The sequence below is a fragment of the Tachysurus fulvidraco genome, chromosome 17 (assembly GCF_022655615.1).
Source record: "Tachysurus fulvidraco isolate hzauxx_2018 chromosome 17, HZAU_PFXX_2.0, whole genome shotgun sequence".
In the NCBI taxonomy this organism is placed as follows: Eukaryota; Metazoa; Chordata; class Actinopteri; order Siluriformes; family Bagridae; genus Tachysurus; species Tachysurus fulvidraco.
The window spans coordinates 173468-180878 of NC_062534.1; the positions used below are offsets into that span (position 1 = coordinate 173468).

A 7411-nucleotide genomic window follows, 5' to 3' on the forward strand; every position below is an offset into this window, starting at 1 on the left:
CTCACTCACACACACACAAACATCCACACACACTCACACCCCCCCACACATACACTCGCTCACACACACAAACACCCACACACTCACTCACACACAAACACCCACACACACTCACACACCCCCCACACATACTCACTCACACACACACACACACACACACACACACACACACACACACACACACACACACACACACACACACACACACTCACACACCCCCCACACAACGCACACACACACAAACACCCACACACACACAAACACCCACTCACCCACACACACACACGCACACACACACACACACACCCAAAACACACCACCCACACACACACACACACACCACACCACACACACAACTACACACAACAAACACCCACACACACACAAACACCCACACACACACACACACACACACACACACACACACACACACACACACACACACACACACACACACACACACACAAACACCCACACACACTCACACACCCCCCACACATACTCACTCACACACACAAACACCCACACACACACAAACACCCACACACACACACACACACACACACACACACACACACACACACAGTATGTTCCTACAGTCTGAAAGCTTTTCTAATTCTTTGGCACAATTTTGCGACGGTTATTTTTTGTCATGCTTTAATGTCCAGGTCTATAAAGGAACGAACTGAAGGTGCACATTTTCAGTCCTGCACATCAGCAAACCTTTTTAAAAAGTTAGATTAATTTAATTCAGTGTATTTTCTCCTAATGGCTGCAGTTAACAAGGTATTGTAGAAAAAATAAAACAGATGTCATATAATGTTTCAGCTTCTCAGTAATTTCTGTGTGTTTTGTGGAAAACTTTCTGCTTAATCCTCTTTATTTCACCAAACTTGAACATCTTATAGTCTCTTCATCTGATGGGATTTTTATGAACAGAAATTGACATTTCTTTCTCCAAAACATTCATTTAATTTGAATTTATGGGAAAAGTTCAGAAAAACTCTGGGCAGAACCTCGAGTCACTAATGACCGGTGCCTCATTACAAAACTCTGGAATGTTCCCAACTTTTACTGTTTAAACATTTTACCTCCGTTCCAATGCTTGAACAGGAAACTTTCTTTGTGAATGTGATAAACAGCAGTCACTTAGGACCCTGAAGACACCGGGAGGCCTCCTGAATATACAGCAGTTTAGTAGCTTTTTAATTGGTTTAAGTTTGTTCCATTTTTTAATGACTTCAGGGTTTAGAAAGTTGGAGATGTTTCTTTGGAGAATCCTGATGAAGTGCATGTACCAAAAGTAAGACAAGGTTCATAACAGCAGTAATAAATGAACTGGCTGAATGTGCGTCAGTTTAAAAAAAAAAGCTCAGTGCTGATTGGCTAGTGTGAAAATAAAGGCGTTTAACTCCCATCACCAGCTAGCTTACATTTAATGTATTCTATGTTTAATGTAAGCTTTTATACCTGGAGTCTTACTCTAAAACTCTCTGTTTCAGGGAACAACTAAATACATTTTCCTCCTTGACTTCCAGCCTAGCTAGCTAGCACACAATCACATGCTAATTTTGGGCTCCTAAATGTTAAGAAACATTCTGAAATATTCTGAAACCAAGAAGGTTCTGAGACGGATCCTGACCTGTGATACACAGCACTGATGTTTGTTCAGTTTCTGACATGAGGCTCCGATCACAGGAACCAGAGAACCAGATTTCTTTCACACTTCTGTGGTCAGAACCTTCAGGATCCTGAAGCCTGCAGTCGATCATCTGAATCGTGAACTCAGAGAAAAATACAGAAAGTGAAATAAATCACAGAATCCCATCAATAATTATGATGATAAAGTTTAATGTTATAGACGTTTGTTGTGTGAACGAGATAAGGCTTTGTTCAGGAAAGGTCTGTGACAGCAGATGAGATCTCGGCCCTTTTACTGACAGAACGTTGGAGTCTGTAATGGGACAAACTGCACCCTGAGAAACTGACTGAAGAAAATATTTGTGTCCAGAACCTGCTGTATGATGTTGTTTATAAAGGGAAGTTTGTCCCTCATTAGAACAGCGTGCTTAATCATCCTGCACCATCAGGCTCTCATCTCTCCTTCCTCTGCTAACAGGCTCCCCATGAGGACGGTGTGACGTGACCCGTACTCACTACATGTTTCAGAGACTCCTCCAAAGCGTCCATCATTTCACAGACGACTGAACACAGCGTGTGGTGGAGCTGGACAAAAAAAAAAAAAAAAGCTTCCCAACACAGGAGCCAACATCTGGCTGTAAAATCTTAGAGACGTTTATCCACTGGGGAATAAAATCTCAGCCTCACCTCCAGCTCCTCCACAAAGATGCAGCAATTTCTGCTGGAATCTTTAGTTTAAAGGCATCAAACGCAGACGTATGTAACCTTCCTGCACTTCTGCTAAATATAATTAGCATCTTGGGCTCTTAATCCAAAGTATGAAATATTTAGAATTCTTCATTTTCTTTGACTTTGGTTTAAAGAAAAGTTCCACAAAGTCCCTTTAGTACAAATCACATGAGACGTGTTCGCTATGTGAATGTTGCTATAAGGCTAATCAAGCTAACACACAGGATCAGGTCCAAATCCTCAGACAAACTCTTTATTTTTTTTTAATCTTTTAATCTCATTTTAAAATTTCTGTTCTGTCTTTATTCTTTAGGAGGAGGAACTTTAGACTATAAATAAAAGGAAATGCGTTGTATTTTTCCAAGCTGGTGGCCTCCATAATTAACGCTGCCGTGTTGAGCAACAGAGAGAGGTTTACTAATAATAAAACTCACAGTGAGATGAACAAGCCTTCATGGTGAAATAATCAAAAATAAATTTAATTGAACTAAATAAATGATTTAAATTATGAAGCGTAATCTGTAATAAAACCACAGACTCACATCGAGTCTCCTCATACACACATTTACACAAACTCAGGAGAGAGACACGGCTTTTTTACAGGACTTTAATGAACAGCACATTTCTTGCTCCTGTGATTGATTTATGGATGAATGAGTTCATATCCTGCATGATAAATGAAGCCCATTCTCTTAAGAGGAAGTAATGAGAGAAAGGTCTGTGACTTTTGATATTTTTATTGAAAAGATTTCTTTAAAGACGTCCCACTGAGTCTAGCAGCTTTAAGAAAATGGAGCTCTTTTCTCTGGAATTCATCTGCTCTTTTTTTACTGCGACCTTCTTGCACTTTTTCATGGAAACCAAAACTGCCGAAGTCAGACCCTTAAAGTCGGTAAAATGTAGTGATCGCTGTTCGCTCCGCAGCACGAGTGACATTTAGATAAAGGTGAATAGAAAAAACACCCGGCTGTGGCAGTGACGCCCTTTACTGTCTCTCAAAGTCAAATTACAGCTCAGCGTCTGACATTTCCATTGTACCGACACAGCACTGCTTTATTCACCTCATTAGTCCATTAGGTACATCAATGATTCCACTCATATGACCGAGAGAGAGAGAGAGAGAGAGAGAGAGAGAGAGATATGGAAAGAAGGAATGAAGAGAGACCTTAAAGACCTTCTGAAAGATCTGTGAAGAAGAGAAATGACACAAAGTAAAACTTCTTCCCCTGAGAGCAATTCATAAAGAACAAAGAATAAAAAATGTTTGGAAAAAAGAGAAACGAGAAAGGAATGAACAGATTGGGATAAACGGAAAGAGGAAAAGGAGCTTTGTTGTGGATGTGGAGGGAAAAGAAAAGAAAGAATATAAGGTAAAACTTCCTGCACAGTGTTGAGTTCTGCTGGATATTTCAGCTCACTTGCTGGTTGTCTCTGACACGCGGTAACATCTTGGCTAGTTTAGGGTTAGGGTTGGGGTTAGGTTGGGGTTGGGTTAGGGTTAGGGTTGGAGTTAGGGTTAAGGTTAGGTTTGGGGTTAAGGTTTGGGGTTGGGTTAGGGTTAGGTTTGGGGTTAGGGTTATGGTTAGGGTTGGGGTTGGGGTTAGGGTTGGGGTTGGGGTTAAGGTTTGGGGTTGGGTTAGGGTTAGGTTTGGGGTTGGGTTAGGGTTGGGGTTAGGGTTAGGGTTGGGGCTAGGGTTAGGGTTATGGTTAGGGTTGGGGTTGGGGTTAGAGTTGGGGCTAGGGTTGGGGTTGTGGTTAGGGTTATGGTTAGGGTTGGGGTTAGGGTTGGGGTTGTGGTTAGGGTTGGGGTTAGGGCTAGGGTTGGGGTTGTGGTTAGGGTTGGGGCTAGGGTTAGGGTTGGGGTTGGGGTTAGGGTTGGGGTTAGGGCTAGGGTTGGGGTTACCCAGTTTAGTCTTGACCAGTTCCTCAGTACCCACGGGTCATACTGCAGCAACCAGACAAAGAGGCAAATAAAAAATGTGAGATGGAAGGAATCTGCTCAAAGCTGCGTAACACACACAGAGGAAAGCGCTCACAGCCTCCATCCACATCCATCTACTCAAAGACGCCTACAGTCATCTGATGTTCTTGTGATTGACAGGTGAGAGAGTGAGTATGCCCCTCCCACCCTGAGAACACAAGACGTTTGAGGCGTTGTCTGCATTTGTATGATAAAAAAGTGTTTTTGCTGAACGTCTCAGAAGCCACAAAGTTGCAGCTTTTCACACACACACACACACGTGCACACACACACACACACACACACACACACACACACACACACACACACACACACACACACACACACACACAGGGATTAGTAATGAGATTCCTCTACAATGTGTGGTTGGCTCCTGGTTCTCAGTGTGTGTGTGTGTGTGTGTGTGTGTGTGTGTGTGTGTGTGTGTGTTGAGCTGAACGCAGTGTGTTGTATCTCTACTGTACATTCACACTGCTGCACTATTTATATCTCTCACTGAAATATCACTTGCTCTCATTCAGCTGAGCGCTGAAATATCAAACCACAAGAGCAGAGATCCAGAGTTCAGAGCTTCCTGCAGGCCTGAAACGGCTAAAAGGCACAAATTTCGCCTCCCCCATCAACACCCCCCCCCCTCTATCTCTCTCTCTCATCCTCTTTCTCATTTTCTCTCTCTCTCTCTCTCTCTCTCTCTCTCCTTCTCAGATTGTCAATCAAAAACATTGAATTACTTCAATCATGAACAATGTCATGGGGAGGGGTGGGGCTTATATAGATGGTGGGCGGAGTCAAGCTCTGCTTTTACTCTGGTGTGATTTCCATGTTAGAAGAAGATAAACATGTGATTAAAGTAAATGTCTAAACTCTGCTTCTGTATGAACATATAAAGAGAAAGGAGCTGTGGAAGGTTCTGGGTTCTGCTGACTGACAGCACAGTTTTGTTCATTAGCAGGGTTATTAGTTTTGGAGCTCAGTGTTTGACATCTTCACAGATAAATGTATATGAGCGACAGCGTCCCTAACCCTAACCCTAACCCTAACCCTCACAACATCACAACATCATGTACAAAACGCTCAGTGGTGTTTGTGTACATCGAATCCTCTACAGCTTTAGGAAAAGTCGCCTCCTCTTTCATCTCATTAAAGCAGAAGGTGAGACTTTATTCCTCGTCCCTCCAGGAGCACGATTAGTCTCTGTGACAGAAACTTCTATTATCATGGACTGTTTTTTACATTTTCAGCGCAGCTCTGTGACATATCGCTGGTTTTATGACAGGACAAGGTGTGTTTTCTCATCTGCAGCTCTTGATTTATGGGATTATGACATAGAGACAGAAGTGAGCTTGAGTGAGATGTCGTAACCTTCATGTCATTAAAACCTACCACCTTCTTGTAGAAGGCCTGAGTCTGTTACAACTAGGGAAATCTGTTTAATGTCATTAGCCACTGGATCTCCAAATAAATATTATATACAGCACATCTTAAACATCTGGGCTTCATCTAGTAGTTTTTAATCTGATAAAAACCAATAGCTCAGTTTCATTACAGACTGAATGTATTTTAATGAACTGCTCTCTAAATACGTCTGTTTAATGGAGCAATTATTCAAGTGGCCTTTAAATAACGAGTGAATAAAGAGTGCGGGTTCATTCATACTGAAATCTGCACTTGTGTGTGAGAGAGTGTGTGACCTTTCTGTACGTGTAACACACACACACACACACACACACACACACACACACACACACACACACACACACACACACACAATTAATAGAGGTGGTTGAGAGACTCTTATTTTATACCTGAATTACTGAAAGACTTTTGTCTATCAAAACCAAAGACTATCTTTGAAAAGACTATCAAAACCAAACAATTATTTCAGTTTTACTCAAATGTCTCAAGTTTGCTAACAGATATCAGATAATAATAATAATAATAATAATAATAATAATAATAATAATGACAATAATAATAATAATAATAATAATAATAATAATAATAATAATAATAATAATAATGACAATAATAATAATAATAATAATAATAATAATAATAATAAATACCAAACAGCAGGAGAGCTGAATTGTTCTTAGAAATGAAATAGAATTAATCTTTAATATAATTTAATTTCATAATTAATATCACAATGTAAACCTTTTGATCTTGTTATAATTTGTGCAACCGAACTCGGTTATTTTCAGATCCATGATCTTGTCTGAATTAAAGCTGTGCCTCAGCTGTATGTGGAAACAGTTACTGAAATATATCTGTGTTATTGGGATTTAGGTCCATCATTAGTTAGCTCTCGCAGCTCTCGCAGTTTGATGCCCACTCAGTGAGAAGCTCTTTCAGAGTCAGTGAGCCGTTAGTAAACCCTACTGCTGCTGAACTGCATGAAATGAAGCATCTCTCTGACAATATAACCTTTAGCCTACAGCCCATGAGGGTGGAGGTCCAGCTACATCACCTCTTTAGACTAATCCCAGTCTGTGATCAGGGTCACTCACTGACTGCAGCGTCTCTTCAGTCTACATTTAGTAGTGACGGTATAAAATCTCCTCTCTTTTACCTCTGTGCAGTTACAGGACTGGGTCAGGGTCCAGGAGCAGGGTCAGAAACTTATCCTGTAAATTATTAGATGACAAACGTCCTAACTGAGGACAGATTCTGAAGCCTTCTGGTGTGAGACTGAACGTCTTCTATGAAAAATGATGACACACCTTCCCACATAAAGCAGGTTAGCAAAAGCCCGGTGGAGGAGTTTAAGTACCTTTGGGTCATGTTAATGAGCTGGGAGACGTTCAGTACAGTGAGGAGACAGTGATGTGGTGGCTGTGAAGATTGAGGCGAGCTGTACATGAAGGTTCTCAGTTTATGGGCTGGTTTTTCACTCAGATCAGATGTGTGTGTTAATAATGGAGATTGAGACTGATCTGTGTTTAATGTAAACAAACCTGTTCTCTAAAAGACTGTGAACATCTTTTTACTGGGGAATTGTCTGGAATCAGTTCTCTAAAAAACAACTGTACTGTAAATGTTTCCACTGAACATTGTCAC

The 7411-nt window shown here is 41.1% G+C and overlaps 1 protein-coding gene across 1 annotated transcript in view; it reads right to left on the reverse strand.

Moving 5' to 3' along the window:
• The window catches only part of pcdh1b (protocadherin 1b), a 105901-nt gene extending 105568 nt beyond the window's left edge, over nucleotides 1-333 (reverse strand). Inside the window, exon 1 of the mRNA XM_047802255.1 lies at nucleotides 318-333. The gene's annotated coding sequence lies outside the window, so the exon portion shown is untranslated. The remainder of the gene's footprint in view (nucleotides 1-317) is intronic.
• Nucleotides 334-7411: the final 7078 nt, after the last annotated feature.